This window comes from Prionailurus bengalensis, chromosome A1 (assembly GCF_016509475.1).
Source record: "Prionailurus bengalensis isolate Pbe53 chromosome A1, Fcat_Pben_1.1_paternal_pri, whole genome shotgun sequence".
In the NCBI taxonomy this organism is placed as follows: domain Eukaryota; kingdom Metazoa; phylum Chordata; class Mammalia; order Carnivora; family Felidae; genus Prionailurus; species Prionailurus bengalensis.
Genome location: NC_057343.1, coordinates 187,845,934 through 187,870,787, shown reverse-complemented (window position 1 = coordinate 187,870,787; position 24,854 = coordinate 187,845,934). Strand labels below are relative to the sequence as shown.

The following is a 24,854-nucleotide window of genomic DNA, read 5'->3' as shown; positions in this document are numbered from 1 at the left end:
CCTGAAAACTAGCACAGTCCTAGGGCACAAATGGTGAATGAATGAACAAACGATTGAATGAATGAATATCCAATAAGGTACACCTACTGGATTTCTGCACGTTTGCATACTTTTGTGGATGAGATACACAATAAAATCTCTGTGAAGTCCCTGAATTCTTCCAACCCTCATTGATATTTATACATCCTAATTTGGTTATATAATTTAGAAATACAGCTTGTAAGATATTATCTGCTAAAAACACTGAAAAGTTTTAACGGGAAAAGTATAATCCTTCTGCAAAAAAAGTAAACATCTTTCCTTGTTTCACAAATATACAAATTTTGATCTTATTCAGAAGTCAGTATAGGGCTAACTTCTGAATGAGAAGTGTAGAACCAACCTTCTATTCTAACAAAAGAAACATTAATATCCTCAAGTTATATCAAATAATTGTAGATGAAATTTCCTTTAGTGGATCACTTTAGTCAGTGATCTGAACTGCTCTGAAGCACTCTGCTTTTGTAAAAAAAAAATAGAATGAGGATCTCTAAAATAGCTTCTTGATTTATACTAAAAGCAACCTTGTAGACTTACGAATTACATAACTAGAAAATATGAAAAGGAATAGATAACTTTTTGCATGACTCTGTGTTATAGCCTTAAAAATAGGAAATAAAATAGGCAATTTATATGGTGCTTAAGAGGTCACATTTTGTGATTTCCAATTCTTGGAGATAAAATTGAGTATTTTATAATTATCTCTATTAAAAGATAAAGCTATTTATGCTTCTTTCATAATAAACCTCATTGAGATTTAGGGGAGATAATGCTGTCTGGAAAGTGCTCCGTCAGCTGAGATGCGTTTGGACACAGAAACTGTATTCTCTTTTGGGCTAAATAAATGGTACTACTGTGAAATCCAGTGTCATGTGCTAATTCCTGTTATTTGTCAGCAAGGCAAAGCCTGCTAAGAAATGCACCAGACAGACCCTAATAACTGCTAATTGTCACACCAATTTTCATTTCATTTATTTTTAAATGACACATCATAGCACTGTCAAGAATAGAAGAAACTCCTGAATCTAAATAAATATTATTGGGCTTAAGAAGAAAGAGTAGTCTGCTCCACCCTCTCTCCTAAACCTTTATCTACCCAAGATAAATCCTTTGAACTTTCACATAAAAAGTGTATCCTTTACATTTAACAACCCTATGTTTTGAAAATTGTCTCACAATTGGTTTATTCAAACCAAAAAATAATTAAAAATTTTTTACATTTATTTACTTTTGAAAGACAGAGAGAGACAGAGCACAAGTGGGGGAGGGGCAGAGAGAGAAGGAGACACAGAATCTGAAGCAGGCTCCAGGCTCTGAGTTGTCAGAACAAAGCCCAACACGGGGCTCAAACCCCAAAACGGTAGATCATGACTTGAGCCAAAGTCTGACACTTAACCGACTGAGCCACCCAGGCACCCCTGGAACTGAAAAAATTAAAACACACACACACACACACACACACACACACACACACACACACACACAAACAAAAACAAACAAACCACTTCTGGATGTTCCTCAATCCATTCCATCACCATGCAAGAAGGATTTAGATAACCACAACTAAAACCAACTGACTTTGAATGCTGAACAACATACAGAAACCCCATGACAGGCTCTCTCTCCCACTAATCACAACTAAATATAATGGAAAGAATAAAGATAAATAAACAAAACTACCAAAGTACCATGCAAAGTAAGACGAGTATGCAGATTGTGGAGGGAATCAAAATGTGAAGAAAGACCATTCTAATGGTGAGTTTGTTGTTTATTTTTTCCTCCCTTTTATCTCATTAAACACACACACACACACACACACACACACACACACACACAGAGCCCAAAATGCAAATAAATGGAGAGATATACCATGTTCCTAGATTTGAAAAGTACTGTTAAGATGTCAATCCCACCAAATTGATTATAGATAAAATTCAATCCCAACCAATATATGCACAGAATTTTTATAGCTATGCACAAGCTGATTCTAAAATTTATACAGGGAGCAAAGAAATGAGAATAGATGGAACAATTTTGAAAGAAAAGAACAAACTTGGAGAACTTACTATCTGATTTAAAGCCTTACTATTAAGCAAACTAAGGGTGGTATTATGGTATTGATAGAAACACAGATCATGAAATAGAAGAATCTAAAAATAAACCCACACAAAATGCTTAATAATTTCTCACAAGGATGCAAAGGCAATACATTGGAGAAAGCATACTATTTTTAACAAATAGTATGGATTAACAGGAACATCCATATGTAATAAATAAATAAATAAATAAATAAATAAAGTCACCCATACTTTACACCTTCCATAAAAATTAACTCAAAATGGGTCACAGACTTAAATGTAAAATGTAGAACTATAAAACTAGGAGAAGAAAACATAAGAGAAATTCTCTGTGACTTTGAGTTAGGCAAAGACATTGATACAAACCTACAAGCACAAGCAATCAAACAAAATACTGATAATGGGACCTCAACAAAATTTAAAACTTATGTTCCATGAAAAACACTATTAAGAAAGTAAAAAGACAAACCACAGATTGGGAGAAGATATTTGCAAATCACATATCTGATAATGGACAGGTATCCAGAATATAAAAATGTATAATGAATTCTCAAAACTCAACAAACAACCCCATAAAAATAGGCAAATAATGTGAACACTTAGCCAATGTAGATGGACAAATGATAAATAAGCACCTGAAGTGACACAAAACATCATTAGTCATCACGGGAAATCAAATTAAAAACTAAAATGAGATCCCACTACATACCCATTAGAAAAGCTAAAATAAAAACATCAAAAACAAAAAAAACCCAACAACTGCCAATTCCAAATGCTGATGAGGATGCAGAGCAACTGAAAATCCTACTTACTACAGATGGGGATACAAATTTTCAGCCATTTAGACAACAGTTGGACCATTTCTTATAAAGTTAACATACATTTCACAAGTGACCTAGTAATCTTACTCCTGTGTGCAAATAGTTACAGCAGTTCTATATTAATTGTCAAAACTGAAAGCCATCTGGATGAATGCTCTTCAACAGATGAAGAGATAAACACAAACTGGTACATCCATGAAACAGAATACTAGTCAGCAATAAGAAAGAACAAACTTTCCGTATATGCAACATCATCCATGTTTTTCAAATACAAAATGTTAAGTAAAAATGCCAGATTCAAAAGGATACATATTACATGATGCCATTTATACAACATTCCATAAAATGTAAAACTATAGGGGCAAAGAACAGATTAGTAGTTCCCTGGGATTCAAAATGGGGGAGAGGTTGACTACAAAAGGCCAGCATGAAGGAATGATTTGGGGTAATAGAACTGCCCTGCATCCTGATTGCAGTGGTGGTTACATGATTAGACATTTGTCAAAACTCACAGAAGATTATTAGGCTGAACTCTATAATCACTGTGTGCCTTTTTTTTTTTCCTTTTTTTTTTTTTTTGGCACGCTTTCCAAATTTCTATTCTCTTCATTCTCCTCAACCTGAATTGATGTACTTAGTCCATTGACAATGCTTAAATATTAATAAGACAAACCAAAAGAAGTAAATAACAACATAAACCATGTCAGGTGTTTTATTATTAAATAATGAGAACTATCTTCTTAAGGATCATTCTGTCTACCTACTCCTTTCACAAACCATTGGCATTTTTCTGGATCCTGCTCCCAGCTACAGACTTTCACTCTGGATATATGGTGCAGGGTCTTATCCTTATGCAAGTTTCAAGCCTGTAAAATGCACTATGTGTTCTGTATTCACATATGGACCTGAATTGCTATTCAAACACAAACTTCAGCATTCTCTCTACCCTCATTTATCTCTATGGTTTTCCATATGCTTTTTTTTTCTTCTCTGGAGACCTCACCCTTTCTAATCAATGGACCTTTCCCTCTCCTCTTTCAGAGCATGGCCATGTATGTGAAAAAAGTTATAAATGTAATTATATCATTTTCCATACCTTTATGTTCCTTCCCTTATTTTTCTGTTTGGGGAAAAGATGGTAGGGTAAGGGGTTGGTTTCACATGTGTTTAGTCTGTTATCTGAGGACATAAGGACACCTAATAGTTTATTTTTCAATGACCAGAGTTTAAGGCTTATTTTCATCAGTGATTATGGGTTATTCAGTTTCCCTTACTTATTGGAATGAAATTCTCTAAGCTTTCACAATAACTGCTAATGTGCTAAAATCTTCAACTTTGTTAATTTATCTTACTTCTTGAGATCTTCTAGATAATAGTTTTGCCTCCAAAATTAAATGTTTTCAGAAAAATCTCCCTCTGTCTCTACTTAGGCTTTTATATTTTAAAAGAAAATAAAACTTTTAGCTTTATCTTAATTACTTATTGCTGAAATAAACAATTGTGTTTAATATGCTATCATCTATTATTTTCCTTTAATGTAATATGCTAGGTCAAAATTGAGATTTTGGACTAATAATCTGAGCTTCTGGCTCTTATAAGATAGAACCAGTATTTTTAAGGTTGTAAAATATGTGATTTAGAAACAGTTAATGTAAGTTTAATTTAATTTAAATATAATGAAAGTTTCATGTCAATAAAACTCCATGATAATTTGTTCAACATAGCATATTTATCACTTTTATTACCATTAGGGGCATAGTCTTTTAATATGGGGCATGTTTAGAGAAGTGTTTCATTGTTTCTGTTTGGAATTTCCACTTTAAAAAAATATGACACAACAGGTTGATTCAATGGATAGGATCCCAAATTATTCCCCTAATTAAAAGCTTCTGTTTTTACCCCTTCATGAAAGAAAACACATTACATCTGACATAGAAATTATCACCTAAATAAATACCGTAGGAAGACACTGTATGTAAGTACATAGTAAGTGCATTCTCAACATGTTAAGCTGGTCACCTCCTTGACAGCAAAGAATGTTCCTCATTCCTGTATATATTGCCAATATTGTGTGCATACTTTCTGGTAAATGATAGAACTACCATTGCTTGTACAGAATTCCTTATGAACACTTGGGAATATGTAGAGAGCTCTAAACTGTGCATACCCTTTGCTCTGATATTTACGTTCCTAGCAATATTTGCAGTAAATAATTAAGCAGTATGTTTTGACACCTTTACATACAAACATTACAAGTCTCTTACTTTTGTGTCTCCAATTCTAACAGTCTAGTTTAAATCACCATGATTTGTGAGTGACTATAATGCCATTGTTACTATCTCCTTGCTTATAAACCTTGTCTTCATAGGGTAGTAGAAACATAACACAGTTCATGTCTCCCTTGGTTAATATCATCCAGATGCTTTTCACTGCACTTAGATTAAACCCAAACTTACTACCATGGCCTTTAAGGTACTACATAACCTGGACTCTGCATGCCTCTCTAATCTTGCCTCCTGCAACCTCTTTTCTTCTGTTACCTCAACTCACTAAGTCCATTAGCTAAGATTTTTCTCTGTTTTACAAATATCCCAAGTTCCTTCAGCCTTACAAACTCTTAACAATGGACTAACTGGAGAACCTATGTACCTGAGTGTAGTTGGCTCTTCTTTCAGACTCAGAGTTCAACTCAAAGATCAAACCTACTCAGGAGGCCCTTCCTTGACCATCTTACTCTCAACCCCAACAGTCCTATCTCATCCCCCATTTTTCTTATGTTTATAATACCAACCATCTTTTTCAACTAGTCATGTTTATTTATTGGCTTACTTTCTTTTTCATCTCTCCCAATAGAAGGTACATTCCATGAAAACTATGAAGTTTTCTTGAACTTGTTTATCACTATGTTCTCATGTCTAAAAGAGAGTTTAGCACAGAGTAATAATATACTATCTATTGAAAGCTGTGAAAGACTGAATGAAAGACAATGCACATTTATCTCCCCAAATGCTACTGCTGCATTAGCTACACACACACACACACACACACACACACACACAGACCATCAGCACAAAACTATAAATACAATATAGTACAAATATATGATGGAATATATGCTGGGATTAAAATTACATTGTAAAAATATTTATTGACATGAATAGATGTTCTCAACATATTATTATAAGTTATTGTTTTTTAATTTTTTTAAATGTTTTATTATTTATTTTTGAGGGAGAGAGAAAGACAGTGTGAGCTGGGGAGGGGCAGAGAAGAGAGGGAGACACAAAATCCAAAGCAGGCTGCAGGCTCTGAGCTGTCAGCACAGAGCCCGATGCGGGGCTTGAATTTACAGCTGTGAGATCATGACCTGAGATGATGAACCACCCAGGTGCCTCATATGTTATTGTTTTTTAAATAATACTGCAAAACAATATGCATAATATGATCACATTTTGAAATATATAAATATATACTGGAAAAAGATGTCTAAGAATATAAATATTAACCGTGGTATTTCTGTATGCTAAGTTGCCAAGAGATTTTTAATTCCTTTGGTAATCTATATTATTTCATTTTATAAATATAAATTACTTCTCAACAAAAACTATATAAACTAATAATTCCTCATTGAATTATATTATAAAAAGATACTCTACTATTAAAAATATGTCTTTACTCTCTGTATGTTAGAGCTCAGCATAAAGGAAAAGGAAATGCATTCAGTGTCATAAATGAAAAATCCTCAGCCTTTTGGCTTGTTATTAACAAAACACAAATCTCCTTTGTATTGATCAAGGGATTTTAACTAGCATCACACAACAAGACCGTTAGTGATAAACTGTTTTTCCACACCAGGGAAATTCACATGTAACTACCATTGAGAGATGAAAATCTATCCTTAGTTTTCCTCCTAAATACTAAAAAAGGAGATCCTAGATTCTTCCCCTGACACTAATATCAGTCTTATTTATACTGTTAGGAAATTTCTTTTTTTCTAATGTAAAGATTTCAGATCTGTTTCTTGTATCATACTCAGAGGATGTGAACACACACAGCACCTTTTTACACTGCAATGGAAGTTTGAATTAATGGATTCTTTCAAAAAGCTTTCCACAAGACTCCATTGCTTGTAAATTCCAATGTCATATGCTCCTTAAGGTCTGCTCTACTCACTTCACCTCTCTGCATCTCTGTTTGCTCATCCAAAGTGAATGAACTGAAATTAAGAGCATCAGAGATTTCAGAGTTTGAGCTGCAGATGTTCTAGGATTCTGTCATTCCATTGATGTTCAACTAATCACTCTCCTGAACTTCTTGTTTGAACTAAAGAATTTTTACCTCCCCAACACATCTTTACATTCCATTTTGCTTATTTTTTTCCCATGCCCTTCCTTGTCTGCCTTCCCAAATTCAACCCGTTCTCTCAGCATTTATGAGGACTCTCCCTCTTCTCCCTCTGCCACCGTCCATGTTCATCCTCTCAACCCTTTGATGTAGTGGTCTGTAGAACCCTAAGCATTATTGGATTGAACTGTTCCCTTTTGTAATGTCATTTAGAGCAGGGAAGTAACCTCTCCAATGAAACTGTACTGTGTTCTCCGAAGTCAAAAACCATGCTGTTATTTCTTTACAAAGTGACCTGAACATCTTGTCTTTAACATCATTGGCCCCTTACAAATATTCACAGACACACTGAAGCTTGTTCTCACTTCTTCACTAGTCCTTACGGGTTTCCAGTTTTGATTCTTTAACCCCCTTATTAATCATTACTCCTGAATCCCCCAAGGAATTTGTTCTCCCCACCCAATGACATATGAGAGTGAGTTTTCATTCTATCCTTTCCCACATGTCTCCGAAACCCTCAGAGCTACTGGTGTGCTTTCAGTTTTTCAGAGCTTCTAGAATTCTACTAGCTAAGTCCCCAGGGCTGAGAATGAGGATTTCTGAAGGACACAATTATCTATCCAAAGCAGAAAGAACTCAGAGAGAAATATAAATATTCCCACAAAGCCCTTTCCACATTCCTAGCTCTTTAAAATGCTCTGTCTTCCACATCTGAGCCCACAAATTGCTGATCCAATTATAGGTCATGGCAATATTTCCACATTCACAACCTCCTAAACTAGAATGTAATGAAGTAAAACTCAGCCCCCACTTAATAGAAGCCATCACACCAGATGTTCAATTGCAGCATTTCAGAAGAAACACATGGCTGCAGCTCTGACTAATTGCTAGAGACACATTCAGGACATGAGAGCTGTACCTAAGATCACCCATAAGGGAAATCTAAGTTGAGAAGTGGCTGATTTATTTTCTTGTATGTGAAACTAAAATGCACATGGTCAAGACAATGAGCTTTTCCACTATTTTGCTTAGTTCACTTTGCATTTTACTACACACCAACCTTCTCAGTGATAATGGGACTAATTCCAAGGATGGTTAAAACTTGAGCCAGTGTAATTCGTTATCTCTGTCCCTATCTTAATATATAATGCACCCTTGGTAGGGAACTCGGTTCACTCTGAGATAATCAACATCAAAATTACACTTTGTATATAATTTGTTCCCTTATCATTTTGTGCTTTTTTCCTTACTCTAAGTTTATATCAAATTGCTTTAGAGTATTTTGCCATCTACTTAGCCTTTCTCCAACTCTAATACCTAACACTGGCCCTAAGCTAACACTTTTTACATGCATTATCTCATTAATCATCACAACAGCCCTATGGGGTATATACTGTATAGATTTACCATTTACTAGCTGTGGTGAGATTTTGGCCATGCTACCTAACCTACCTGAGACATCATGCTCTATAAAACAAAGCAAATCATAGTCCCTATTAGAAAGGAAGTTCACCCAAGGAAAGTGATTAGCAGAATGCCTGCCTCAGATTAAGTGTTCTATAAACGTTTGCTGTTAACAATTATCGTTATTTTCATTATCTCCATTTTCTAGGTGACACATCTGAAACATGGAGATGTGAGTCACTTTTCTGATGTCACTCAGTCAATAATTTTCTAAGTCATGATTTGGCTAGGGAAACATTTGACCATGTAGACCATGTTTTTAGTACTATATTGACCTGCCTGTAGAACACTGACCTTGCTGTCAGTTTTGAGCTTGAGTCATCATTTCCCAACATTGCTTCTTATTTCCTCCACCCCCTCCAAAAAGTGATGGAGGAAATTATCTATTTATTTAACTATCTATCTACCTACCTACAAAGCCACATACAACAACAAAGAAACTAGAACAATCATGAGCATACATAAAATATTCCCTGAGAATTCTCTGGGATTTGAATACTAAAGTTGTGTATATAGGCACACATTCCTGAACAAACAGAGACTCAATTGTATACAAAAGATGACTGCATAAACTCACTTTGATCCTGCAGAATGATTAAAATACCTGTTTTTGGCAGGATGCATACCTTAATACTGAGAAACCCACAGTATTCAGAGAGACTATATGGTACTATCTGTAGTAATGCATTTATTCAGAAATAATTCAATTGGAAAATAGTTTCAGCAAACTAAAACTTGCCTTGGAGTCATACAATTTCAGGAAGTTTTTTTTCAGTAGCATGATGGCAATGATGACCTAACAGATCCTGAAGAGCCAAAACAATCTTTAAAAATTAATGCAAAGTAGATGATCTCACACCTCCTAATTTCAAAATTTATTACAAAGCTACTCTAATCTAAAAAATGTTCTACTGGTATAAAAATAGACATATAGGCCAATAGAATAGAATGGAAAGTCCAGAAAAAAACGCTTGTGTGTATGAAAAATTGTCTTCAACAGAGTGCCAAGACTACTCAAAGGAAGAGACAGCAGTCTCTGTAACAAATGATGTTGGAAAAACTGGATCTCAACATGCAAAAGAATGAAGTTGGACCCTTACCTTACACCCACATATAAAAATCACTCAAAATAGATTAAAGACCTAAATGTAAGATCTAAAACTATAAAACTACGAGAAGAAAACACAGAGAAAAAGCATCATGAGATGGATTTGTCAATGATTTCTTGGATATAACACCAAAAGCACTGGCAACAAAAGTGAAAATACACAAATGGGACTACAGGAATTTAAAAGTCATCTGTGGTCAAATGATACAACCCAAAGAATGAAAAGATAACCTATAGAATGGGAGAAAATTTTTGCAAATCATCTATCTGACAAGAGGTTGATATCCTGAATGTATAAAGAATTCGTACGACTCAAAAATAAGTAATAATGAAAATAATAATCTGGCTAAAACATGGGCAAAGGTCTTAAAAAGGCATGTTTCCAAAATCAACACTCACATGACCAATAAACATATGAAAAGATGCTAAATATTACTTATAATTAGAGAATATAAATCAAAACCACAGTGAGACATCACTTCACATCTATTAGGATGGCAGAAAGAAAGAAAGGAAGAAAGAAAAAGAAAGAAAGGAAGAAAGAAAGAAAGAAAGAGAAAGAAAGAAAGAAAGAAAGAAAGAAAGAAAGAAAGAAAGGAAGGAAGGAAGGAAGGAAGAGGGAAAGAAACGGGGAGGAAGGCAGAAAGAATGAAAGTGCTGATGAGGATGTAGAGAAATTAGAACTCTGCATACTGTTCATGGGAATGTAAAGTGATACAGCTGATATAGAAAACAATATGGTAGTTCTTCAAAACATTAAAAATAGAATTATTGTATGATTCAGCAATCCCACTTCTGTGTATATATCCACAAGAATTGAAAGTGAGGGGCGCCTGGGTGGCGCAGTCGGTTAAGCGTCCTACTTCAGCCAGGTCACGATCTCGCGGTCCGTGAGTTCGAGCCCCACGTCAGTCTCTGGGCTGATGGCTCAGAGCCTGGAGCCTGTTTCTGATTCTGTGTCTCCCTCTCTCTCTGCCCCTCCCCTGTTCATGCTCTGTCTCTCTCTGTCCCAAAAATAAATAAACGTTGAAAAAAAAATTAAAAAAAAAAAAAGAAGCACGTCAAAAAAAAAAAAAAGAATTGAAAGTGAGATCCTGAAGAGATATTTGCACACCCATGTTCATAGCAGCATTATTCACAATAGTCAAGACATGAAAGCAACCCAAATATCCATTAATAGATGAATAGTTAAAATGTAGCAGATACAATAGATTATTTTTTCTGCCTTTACAAGGAAGAAAATTCTGGCACATGCTACAATATGGGTAAGCCTTGAAGACATTATGCTAAGTGAAACAAGCCAGTCACAAAGAGAGAGATACTGTATGATTCTGTTCATATGAGATATCTAAAGTGGTAAAATTCATAGAAACAGAAAATGTAATTTTATTTTTCTAGTTACTGGGAGGAGAAAGAAAAGTAGAGTTGTTTTATAGGTATAGAGTTTTAGTTTCATGAGATAAAAAGAGTTCTGGAGACTGGTAGCATAGTAATATAAATATACTTAATACTACTGAACTGTTCACTTAAAAATATATTAGGTACACTAATTAGCTAAGTTACTATGTGAGAAAAATAATCATTTTGCAAACAACAACAATCACTTGCTTTTTAATTTTGGATTTGTATATCGTTATTGAGTAAACCTTCCCATTTTTTACATGAAATTTTGTGAAAATATAAGAAAAGCTGGAACTATTATTTCTCCTTTCATACAAATGAATTGAGTAAAAAATTCATGTCACAATCTTTCTTGCTACATGATACAGAAAGATTGGTTTGACCAAGTTAATAAGGAAAAAATTGTTTGGGATATATAGATATATACAAAATCTCCAAGCAAAATTGCATTTATAGCTACTTTACATAACACCAGTAAGTTAACTTTTAAAACTCACCTCGAAAAACAGAAGTTACATACATATCACCATTCTGTTTTCAAATCAAATTCATTGAGTTATCATTGATGTAAATTACTACATTCACCAGATATGGTATCATGTCTGATGGTGGTCTCAAAAGTGATCTTTGGAATTAAGTTTTAATAATCCATTTTCTACCTATGGCACACTGGCCAGTGGTACATATTATTACTGAGTATGTCAAAATGAAATTATTTACAACATACTTCTTGCATTTGTTAATCTCCCATGGAATTTCCTACAAGGTGCTATAATCTGTCAGTTACAGAAGAATAACTTTGCAAGAGATTTTAGGGAGAAGGGGATAGGCAAACAAATATCCCACACACATTTCATGAGTGTTTGTCATGACTGACTATAATGACATATATATCATATTATGTGCCCTTTCATATACATTTGTCTTATTTATGCATACTTGCAATGGGTAGACAACATCCTATCTTATCTGGCTATTTCAGCTTTTCCTTCAATTCTAAGCAGTGCTTTTATAGGAAAAGTGAAAAGCATAAGGAAATGACAGAGACAGGTAGTGCTATAGAGACCCTTTTCCATATTTTAGATGTTTATTTTTGTTCTGCTCAGTGTGAAATAGGCTCATTCTTTCTGAAGCTATAGCCTCTGAAGAGATCTGACAGTATTAAAAAGAAAGGACATTTTAAAGTAAGTACATATCATTGCTTTCATATTTTTGACAAGCTTGTAGAAGCTGAGAAGGCCAATCTGCCGACCCAGGCTGGAACAAAGAGAATATGCTTAGTCAATGCTTCCAAGAGAATACCTGATGTGCTAAGATGAAACAGAAATGCATATGATCACTTTTGGAGGCAAAACCAGCTTAAAAATTTTTTTGAGACGAAAGTGGCATTGGGCACAGAACTTTACCACTGCCCTGTCTGTATCAGATATTCTTAATATCTCCTGAGGTACATCAACAGACCAGGATTTCTGAGGTCAAAGTGGCATCCTCCTTTTTGTGTGAGTATGATCACCCCCTACATATCTGCCTTCTGCAAGTGTAGAGTCAGCACTTCACAATTCTTCTTAAAATGTGCATCCTGGGGCGCCTGGGTGGCTCAGTCGGTTAAGTGTCCGACTTCAACTCAGGTCATGATCTCGCAGTTTGTGAGTTCAAGCCCCATGTCGGGCTCTGTGCTGATAGCTCAGAGCCTGGAGCCTGCTTCTGATTCTGTGTCTCCCTCTCTCTCTGCCCCTGCCCTGCTCACACTCTGTCTCTGTCTCCCAAAAAGTGAATAAACATTAACAAGAAAAGAAAAGAAAAGAAAAGAAAAGAAAAGAAAAGAAAAGAAAAGAAAAGAAAAGAGCATCCTAACACCCCACTCTGGTCCTGGCCCTGCATGATGTATAAACATGTCTCTCAGTGGATTTTTTTAAGTGTGCTTATTGGTTTTTATTATCATAAAACTGATTATAGAATATCTGAACACAACGTAAAGATTATGATGAAGAAAATTTAAACAACTCAAAATATCACTATCCAGAGTAACCACAAACACATTGAACCTTTCAGGTAATTTTCTCAATGCAGTGCTCCAGGTATTACAAATTTATCCTACACACACACACACACACACACACACACACACACACAGAGCTTCAAAATCCTTACAATTTATCAAGCTAAGCCTGGGACTCTTTTTCCCAGCCTTCTCATCCACTCTCCTCATTATCTTTTTGATGCCATTAAACACAAACCAGTACAATGTATTACTTTCTGAACACAGTGGCCCTTTCTTATCCTTCCAAGGATAATGACAGAGCTCCCAAATGGAAAGAACCAGAGTCCCTGGGTCACAGCAAAAAGGAAAGCTGCTTGCTCAAAGAGGATCAAATGCACTCATCTGTTCAATGAGTAAGAAATAAACTTCTATTGTGTTAAGTCAGTTACAAAAGCTGGTGTTAGCCTAATGCTGCAGAGCATAGATGTTCATCTATTAAATTCATGGATCATGATAGAACTGGAGTTTCAATGACTAGATTACCTACTTCCTGTGCAGCCTCCAACAAGAGGAGCCCTACAGTCTCCTCTGGATACTGAAGAGAACGGTGACTCTCTTGCAAGATTCTTGTAATAATTAAAGAGTACATGTGTTTCTATGCCTGGTACAAAGTAAGTGGTTAGTATTGGCCGTTATTATTTAAGAAAGCAAATAAATAATAACTATTCTTAATAGGATAGCTATTGTATTTTTGGTACCAGATTAAAATATCATTTTGTATGGTATATGATCTTACTTCTCAATTAGATTTGAGTGGACTTGAACTAGTGTTATAGGAAACTAGATATGCAGGAAGTGTAAATTTGGTCAACTTATGGCCATTAGGGCACTTCATAAAATTCAAAAAGTGCTACTTTCATCCATTAAAAAATGAATAAACTTTTATAGTTTAAGGATGAATATAATTATAATTTCTCATTTTAGCATACTTAATAGGATGAAAAAAACATTCTCACTATCAACTAAGCTAAAGGGCTATCGATTTGAGTTTTCAAATCAACAGTAAATGTATACTTCCATTCTTGTCTAACAGGAGATACATGACAGATGAAAAACAAATATGAAATAGTCTATACATATTTAATAACAAACATGCATCTAGTTAAGCAACAAATACATTTAACCAAATACGTGGTTACCTATCATGTATTAAGTACAATGTAATAACAGGCCCAGTATTTTATATACTAAATCCAGTTTTTCCTGAAAGCAGACTAAAGGCAAGTGGGTAAATAGGATCACACATTAAAAACAGCCATATAGGTGAAGAAGCCTATTGGCAGAATCATAGGGAGGATTAGTGTTAATACACATGAAGGCCTTGGCACAGAACACAATCTTAATATGTTATCATTATGATTAATTTTAGCACTTTCTGTTCAATGTCTCTTTCTAATAATCACACTTACTTATTTCTGAAGAGAAAAAAAAGTTGTCATAGATGTTCCAGGGCCCTATGATAAATGGAGTTGTTATACATAAAAATAAATTTCTGACTTCCCCCAAAGTGAAAATATAAATGGCAATTTAAAAATATGTTATGCCCTTCTATATATGGCACCTATATCACTTAGAATAGGCTTTTTTTCTGAATCCTTTTTCCATAGAGAGGAATAGCATCTTACCTTCACCAAGGGCAGAAGCATTCTAAAATTTATTCCATCCCCAAATCTGCTATTACATGGTTAGCTTTAATCCATGCAAGTAACCTTAATAATAAAATTATAGTAAGAGTCTTATAAAAAGTTCAAGTTTGTTCTGACTCCATGAGTTTCAAAGGAAGAGTTAATGATGTGCTTTTAATACTTAATACCAAACTGAAAATTCATATTCTGAAACTATATTGATTTGGCCGTTGACCTTTCCCAGGTTCCAGTGCAAATGATCCAGAAGGCAGACAATGGTCCCAAATGCCCAAATCATCACAGGCAGTCCAGTTCCTAGAGCTGGGAGACCCTTAGTCAGTTTGGAGTACAGTCCTCTAAATTTACGGAAGAGGAAACTGAAACCCTGAAACTTAGAATCCTGCCCATGGCCATCTAGGCACTTAAGGGCTGAGTGGATACAGACCCTAAGATGTCAGACCTTGCCATCTTGTACATTCTCCCCATTCTCACCTTCACCATGAACAGTAAGTTTTGCTGCTTGCACATATTAACCATTCAATTTATTAACCATTAACCATTCATTAATTCATTAACCATTAAATTACCTTACAATGGTGGAGGTGGGAAGGTAGCAAGGAAAACAGGTCCTTCACAATGTGTGCATTTGTGCTTTGATTTCAGAGATTTAGAAAATGAAACTATATACTTTCTACAAAAGGAGACCTGACAAAACAATTCTAAGTCCACCCAGCTAGTGTCCCTGTCTTCTTTTAGTTGCATGAGGTAGAGTTGGTTCCTGATTGAAAGGATTTTGATGACTTTGTAGCAAGATAGTTACTGTGACAATTTTTGAAAATTTTGAAAAATTGTGAAAAATGATGTCCAACATCATTCCTTCTCACTTTATGCTCCTTAAGAATCTCAAGAATCTCAAGAGAGTCCCAAAGGCTGTCTCATGGGAGAAAGGAGCATCTTTTATGTATGTTAATATTGAAACTGTCTTCTCTATAGTAGTCAAGTTGATTGTTGGGCCATTGTCAAATCTTTACAGCATGGTGTATAATGTGGAACCCACAATACTTAAAAAGGTGGTGCTCCATGGAGATGAGAAGTACATCATAGAGAATACGGCCAATAATATTATAACAAAGTTGTCTAGTGACAGATGGTGACTACACTTACTGTGGTGAGTACTGAATAATGTATGGAATGTACAGAATCATTGAATCAATGTGTTGTACATGTGAAACTAATATAGCACTGTATGTTAATCATATTTCAATTTTTAAAAAGTTTTGCCTCAGAGGCATGAGCATAGATGGTCATATTAATTCTTTTACAAATGCATATTTTCTGCATGATCAGTGACAAATATTCAAAGATACCCCTTCTGGCATACAAGTCCATTGACCCAGTCTGTCTTATTCAATACAGAACTTTAAGAAGATTATGTTATTTTGAGTTGATCATTTTTTTCTTTAATTGCCATTTACAAAGAAATTTGAAAAGCAGGCAACAAGTATTCTATTTGACTTCAGAGTCTCAAGACTTTACTGTATTTCTTACTTGGCTGTGCTAAGAATTTTTACATGTATCATCAGCCTAGGAATTTTCACATAGATAATCAGCCTAGAAAACATTTTCTACATAACAATAGTTTCACAAAGATGTTTCTCAGGAAAAGTGTGTCATGGTTAATTGTGTTAGGAAAACATTACATGCATTTTATGCTTTTTTTCTTACAGATTTGCCATGCACATTAGTTTACTGCTGAGAAGTCCTATAGTAAAGAAACTTATTAACCTTATTCATTACAGAATTTCTCCAACTCATTGACGATGTAATAAATAGGAACTACCAGAATTCGAGTTTTGCAAACTCAATGAGAAATGATCACACATTATAGTAAATGACATTCCAAATATTTTCTCCATTTACATGTGATGTTTTTGTGTTCTTTAGAAAGGACCTCTTTATTTTTCTTTCTTAGCCTGCAAGCCATACCAACACAAAGTTCCTCCATATCTTGTTTACTACTGTTTTCCCACGGATGAGTAGAGAACCTAACATATGGTTATGTCTCAAAAAATAATTCTGAATGAACTGGTAGAAGGGTTCTATTATGTAAAAATTGGATACAACCAAGAAAACAAAAATGAAAAAACCAAAACAGTAGGCTAAATATGCTATTGTCTCATCTCTTTATCAAGTCAGTATTATTTTTAAAATGGGATTGAAGTAGATTAAAATAGATTTAAGATAAACAACCCTCAGATACATGTTGTAATCCTGGATTCAGAATTCTGCTTCAAGGAAGTCTACTGCTAAGGAAAACTTGGGGAAAAAACTTAATATGGTATGTTATAGGAGCAAACATGTTAAAATAGAAAGGTAGAAGTAGTTGCTAGTATAAAATGTGGCATAAAAGAGTATAAATACATATATTTGTGACTTAGACTAAAGAAATTCGGATGGAAGTACAGTAAGGTGTTAAAAGTGGTGGGATTATTGTGATTTTATTTTCTGGTTCCAACCTTCCTCTTTAATAAAAGAAGCCTTTCTCGCAAATCCCTGACAGATGGTAACCCAAATTCTGCTTGGATATGTCCAGTAACAAAAATCTCTACCTGGCAAGTCTGGTATTGCATTCTTGGATAATGACAATTATAAGAAATGTGCTTCCCTATGACTTTCACCCATACAGTATACTAAAACTGATTCTATCCTTTAAAATGTAACTAATATGAAGCTTGAGAAATTCGTATCAACTATGGCTCAAAGACAAAGGAAATGATAGAAGAAAAAAGCAGGGTTTTATTTCACTTAAGCATATTCCATGCCTGCTTGGTTATCACTATGCCCATCTTATTTGATTCAGTCTTCAATTTTTTGCATGGATGGTTTCTTTACAACTATTCCTGGATTTAACAAATCAGCCCAAATATATCTAGAGAGATTTATTTATTTCCTAAAGACATCCACACGTACCGACCATCCACTTGTGAGTTAAAAAGAAGTGACCAACTTGTGTCCATTTCTTATTTTTCATGAACTATTTTACTAAATCTCCCTTCTCAGGTAAGCCCTACACCCCCGCCATGTGGCTAAGTGGACACTTCTCCACTGCTAAATGGCTCATCTTTCAAAGTACAAAAGAGAAGCAGAGATGAAGCAGTTATATTGAAAAAAAAAATGTCAGCCTTGGAAAAAGGACCTGTAAAGGAATCAGCTCCTGGTCCATGAATTCCCTCTCCCACCCAGTTTCTGCCTAAAGGAAACCAAAAGTGCTGCTCACTGTTTCTGTTGTTCATATTATAGTAACACTAGGCTATGTATAAAACTAAACACCTTAAAAAGCATCTGAATTCCACAGGAAGGAGTTAACTTTATGTAAATGCAGCGTACATAATGTATTCACTTATCTCCACCCACAACTCCCAACTGTATTTAGGCTACCACTATGTCTCACCTGTTTATTAACTAGTCTCTCTGCATGCAATCTCGTTCCATCAAACTATGTTCTCTCCATTTTTCTGGAAAGAGATTCTGAAAATGCAATTCTGATCTTGTCATTACCCTGCTTATATGTTTTTCAATAGTGATCTGTCACCCTCAGTATAGACCTCAAACTCTTCAGTGTAGCATATAAGGACCTGTTATGTTTCCAGCTTCATCTCCAGAAATGTACAAGCTCAGAAGTTATTCTTCAGAACATTGATCTTATTTAATGCCCTGGATCTGCTAAGCTACACAACAGCTAGACCTTTGCACAAGCTGTTTCTTCTGCCTATATTACTTTTCCCCTTCCCTCCCATCTACCCATCTCCTCTTCATTTAACCATTCCTATGAATTCTTTAGGTCCTAAAATATACATCATTTCCCATGCAAAGCCTTTCTAATGATTGATTCCTCACCTCTACTGCAGTCCTCTACCTCTGTACACATAAAACCCTGAACGTGTCGCAGTCCTGGGCATTGTACTTATTACTGTACCCTTTGCCCTGCTGATGACTAGCACAGAATAGTAATTCAAAAACATTTGTTGAACACATGGATGGACAAATAAAGCACTTCCAAATACACCATCAAAAAGAGAATAAGACCCAAAACCCTGCAACATGAGGAATAGTTAAAGGAGATAGTTTGAAGACATCTGGGGAAAGGGATGTTCATGTAGGCTCACTTGGTCATATAATAACAAAGCCATCATCTAGAAGGAAAAGAGACCACTTATGTGTAACTCTGGAGCTAGAAACCAGTGTTAATAGGTAGAAGTTTAAGGAGAAAAATCTGACTTAACAAAAGGCCTAATTATCTGAAAATTATAGCTATCAAAACGTATATGTCTGCTATGAAACAAAAGAAATAGCCTGCCATGAATGAGCCTGCCATGCATACATAAGATTAAAAAAATCACTTGTCAGAAGATCATTGTAGATATCCATGATGTAGAGAAGACAAATATCAGAAAAGACTTAATAGCTCATCATAATTATAGAGTGAGGAATCACTACTACTATACCACTGCTACTACTACTATTACTACTACTATTACTACTATTACTACTACTATTACTACTACTATTACTATTACTACTACCACTATTACTATTACTACTATTACTATTACTACTATTACTACTACTACTATTGCTACTACTATTATTGCTACTACCACCACTACTACTACTGATGCTACTGCCACCACCACCACCACTCATTATTAAGGGCCTAAAGTGCAAAACACACTGTTTTATGTTTTATATAAATTACTTATAACTTCACAATAACTTTAAAGTATAATTTTATTCTCAGGTTTTTTTTCAAAGTCAGGAAACTGAGAATTTAGTTACTTATTGAAGGACCACCGCTAACTACAACCTAAGAAGACTGGAACGTCCAACACTGGAGTTTAGAAGAGAGTAGTTGCCATTTCTTCAATTTTTGGCTATTGCAACCTAAACCTCTCTTTCAAGGAGCAAACCCTCTCCCCACTATGTCCATGTAATTTGGATAATATTGACTTCCCACTCTTGAGATGAGATACATCTGGCTAGATTATTTCATCTTGTTGGTTTATAGATTGTCACGTGACTCCAGCTAAATCAGTGAGACTCAATCCATGACTTCTGTTTCAGCAATTTGAAAAGAAAGAAGCTGTTTGCCTTTGTGCCCTGGAACTTTCACAGTCACCATTTTGAAAGCACTTGCCTGGGAATTAAGAAAAGTACAACCAAGAGTTGGAGAAAGGCTACTTCCTGATCATATTATATGAGCACCTAGATTCAGCTATACTTAAAACTAGAACAATCCCTGGTCATTGTAATTACTAAGATAATACACCCCTTCTTTGTTAATCCTGTTTGTGTTTCTGTCATTGGCCATTTAAGCGAACCATGCCTAATATATGGTACACCTACTTATGGTTAGGGTAATCACAGGCAAATGGGTTCATTTGAAAAATAGGAAGAATTTGCAGAAAAGAGAGAAAAGAGAAGAAGCTACTCTACAAAAATTTATTATTAAATGGCAACCCTATACCACCTGCTTGGAAATAGGCATTATAAAACTAAAAAGGCACAGTCTTTGCCCTCAAGGTTCTCAGAGTTTGGTGTATACATTTCATCTATCACAACTGAATCATCTCTAGAACTAAATATATTGCCCATTGAATCTAACTCCCAGGAAAATACACACATGAAGGCTCTTTGTCAACAATGACAGATTACATTTTAATTTCCTACACATATCACTGAAAGATTCTGATCCATCTCTGATCTGCTCCAGTCTGGCTTATGCAGGCACATCACAATATCTAAGACTGAGCACACAACAGGTTAGGCTGGAAGAATGGTGCATCAATTTTAAGTGCATTAGTTTGTGACATGTTTAGTCAGCCGTGTAACGCATAAATTTATATACTAACTCAGTGGCTTTCTTTATGCCACCCTGAAAAGACTGATATGCTTTTTCCTCCCACACAGTCCTATCTTTCTAAGTCTCCTCCTCCACACCTGGAGAAAATAAATATTCATTTCAGAAAGGCCATCAGCTCAACACTAGCCATCTACTTCCGGATGCTAGAGAGGTCACTGTGATGAACTGCCTCATACAAGTAATTTTGGACATCACTGAACAGAGTCCATGTGCCCTAGCTTTTCTACATGCTTTGGTTTCCAACAGACAAGGAATCTTTACCAAATTTATCAAGAAGAAAGAATAAATTTGATTTTTGATTCAGCAAAAAGATCACATAGGCCCTAAACAACATTAAAGATGATAAGTGCCTCATTCTATACCTGTCCTCATGCTGTCTAAAAGCCTCATGCTGTCTAAAATATATAAAAGATATTTTTCCTAGGTCTGACTCAGTAGCAGCACGGATTTTTAAAACTGTTCCCCCTCCAGTTTTCCTGGGGAAAACCATTAGTCCTTTGCCCCTGGTTTTCTTCTGAGTGACAAGCTAATCTGAAAAATTAATTCAAGGTTTGGTGTTTTACCTCATTATAGAAAAAAAACAATGCTGCTTTCCCAGATAAATAATCACAGAGCTCTCCCATGTGTTCCCCCCCCCCCCCAAAGTGGTAGACAATGATAAAAAATTGGACTTAGGCTGGTAATATGAGAGATTTGCGGGCAGAATCACGATAATAATTTTAAAAAGCCATACATGTGAAATTGTAAATAAATTACTATTTTGGTTGAAAGTTGTTGGACTTGAATTTTTGAATTTGGACTTGAAGAGGAAAAGAGAAAGACTTGGGAAAGATCTTAAATGTCATGAAAATGCTTCCTATCCCTTGACTATAGACCGTTGTTGAAAGCTCCATACCAAGAGGTATAGCATATCCAGGCCTGACTCTGCTCCTTTTCAGCTGTGTGAATTTGGCTGGTCATTTATCCTTTTGTCAGTTTGCTTGCCTGTAATATGAATGCCTAATTCAGAGTAGCCATAAAGATTAAACAAAATAACATGTAACAAACATTTATACTAGTGCCTGATACATAGTAAGCACTGGATAAATGATAGCTAGAGTGATGGGGATTACAGTAGGTAAAGAGAATTTCCTTATGGCTATACCCCTAAATTCCTATGGTCTATTGTTTTTAATACCCAAATTTGAAAGGAAGGTTTGATTATGCCTAACTCTGTACAACTATTGACTGGAGCCAGATAATCTAGTAGCAGGGATAAAAAAAAAAAAAATCCTTAAGAGCTAGAAAAGTACAGAGTATGCCCACTTCCATTAAAATGCATATGAGTATTTTCCATATAGTTTCACACACAAGAACAACTGAGCAGTTTAGAAAGAGGAACAAATTAATCATTGCTCCTCCTCCATGGCTTTTTCTATTAATATAAATAACGTTTCCAGGGTCGAAATGCTTTGGATGAAAAGTGGAGAGCCTTAGAGAAGGTGAATCAAAAAAACCTGGCTTGGCACAAATGTTTTTTTGTTTTGTTTTGTTTAAGTTTTGTTATTTCACTTTTTTCTGAGGACTTGAAGACTTTAAGATTCCAACAGTTTCAAGAGATGCTGATGTAGACACTGAGGTTCAGCGTTAGGACAAGGTTCCAGGCCCAGGGGGCTTTGTTTCTCAGCCTCTCTTGAGGAAGGATGTACTACTTGTCTCATCCTGGTCTTTATTCGTCTTTACCTGGGGCTCATTATCTCACTCTATGCAGTTTTGGTAAGAAATGATTGTATAAATATGGTTTTATGGCTGAAGAGATACTTATGAAACCCTTAGGATGGGAAAAAAAAGTTATTGCCTTTTACTACTTTATGATTATTGGCTTTTGATTACAGAGTGTTTTAAGGAAATCTCTCAGTTGTTAAAATAGCTGATTTTTTCACATTACAGTTATCTTCTTATTATCCCCCAGTGATAAAATTCATTTCTCTTCTAAATTCTTGTCTAATCCATTCAGTACGCATAGCACCAAAAAATCTTTTTTTCTGGCCTAAAGCAAAATGTGCTTACCTGTTGCTTTGTTACAAATTTTGTGCAGTACCTTTTCAGAAGAAAATATTTAAAAAAGGTATAGATTGATATCATGGTTGTACAGTAAGCAATAGATATTATTCACAGCTAGGAAAAAGCACTTAGCAAACTCATGAATCAGAAATCTCTTCATGGTTGTGTTGCAAAGGGTAATTAGGTTTTACATTTTGTTAAGTGCCTATACTTCGATTATATGTCAAGAGGTTAACATATGATTAGAGAGCAGAAATGCCTTGTAAAGAAATTCAAGACATACTGAAATTCATGCTGCCCATCACTTGAGGGTTGGAACCATGGACTCTAATGAAACAGCCATCATTCTTCAAATGAACAGATAGATGATTGATGTTGAAGATAGATGGCTGCTGAGTAAAAAAAGTACAAATAGGCTTTCTAACCTGTTTCTTCCCTGCAGATGATCAGCCTAGTTTTATAGTAAACTATATCTCATATTAATACAGTAGTAATATTATCTACTAATATTAATTCAGTAGATAACAGAATCATCATCAAAATTATACATAAATATTTTTATAAGCCCATGAAAAAGACAACATAAATGAGACAGATAGTAATAAGTAGCCCTTTTAAAGCACACATTTTCTGGGCCAGCCAATTTCCACAGTTGTCTCAGTTAATTAAATAACAAAGCCATGAGGTAGGTATTACCACCATCTTCCTTTCTTACCTATGAGGAAACCCAAGGAGGGACAGAGTAAGTAAATGTGTCAAGCTCACACAGATAGTAAATGAGAGAATCTGAACTCAAATCCATGCAGTTGACTAGTGAGCCAAAATTTTCACCAATACAGCTTCTTAGTGAAATTGCTGACAGAGACTACACTGAGAAAAATGTATCAGGCCATATGATTAGGCAATATTCAAATTGCCATATAATTTTTCTTCTCTATACCAAGTTAAACAAGCTTCACTGAAGGATTTATGTAATCAGGGAGCAGTCTTTTGAAAAGAAAATAATAATAATAATAATAATAATAATAATAATAATAATAATAATGCTAGCCCAAAATGTTTCGTGTTAGGCTTATTAAAAGCTCTTTGCTTGATGATAGCTCCTTCTCTTTATGAGGATGAGCTGTTTTTATACACTTACATTCTAAACTCAATCAAATATTTCCTTAAAGCATGCTATCTGCCTCAAATTATGGATTATGGGGCAGTGGATAGGAACATATTTTTGTAGGAGGTCAGAAAATCCAATGTGTGTGCTTTAAGCATGGAAGGTGATTGTTAGACTTCAGGGGGAAAAATAAATTAGCCCCACAAACAAATGCTTTCAGTGGTTTTGGGAGGAGGGGGATATGATTATCTAAGCTTCAATGTGTTCACTGTGTACCCACTTAAGTCACTTACCTATGCTCACTCTCTCTGACTAGGAGTCTTTAAATTTCACAAATAAAGTATAGAATCTTCAAAACCAAGAAAAGTGACTAGTCTTCTAGAAGTTTGTTGTAAAGGTAAAAGATGTTTGCCTACAGAATTCTCAACTTGAAGAATCTTTCCATATATTACCAGAGATTATGTCTCAGAGCAAATTAAGTATATTGACATCCTGATTGCATACACGTTGTATTCTGTCTATAGAAGAGCAGCTGTTTTACCTTTTGGTATATGTTTAGCATTATCTACAAAACTAGGAGTATCAAGAAGCAGGGACATATCAAGTTTTGATGATGTAACAGCATAATGTGAAGCGGTCAATAAAGGAAGTGGTGAGTTAGGTAGGGTGACTCCCTGTAACGTAGATGCAAAAATAGATTAAACTAAATTTGTGTTCCCAATAGAAAAAACAGTGTGGTATGTTTATGAATTCTATCTGATTACAGGCCCGTGTTTCAAGCTTGCTTATTAACAATCTATGTCTTCACTACAAGACCTCAGAAGACATGTCACTAGTACTATAGAACTTTAAAAAACAGAAA

The 24,854-nt window shown here is 35.1% G+C and overlaps 1 protein-coding gene across 1 annotated transcript in view; it reads right to left on the bottom strand.

The window, feature by feature from the left end:
• GABRB2 (gamma-aminobutyric acid type A receptor subunit beta2) overlaps positions 1–24,854 on the bottom strand; it is a 240,558-nt gene that overhangs the window by 163,040 nt on the left and 52,664 nt on the right.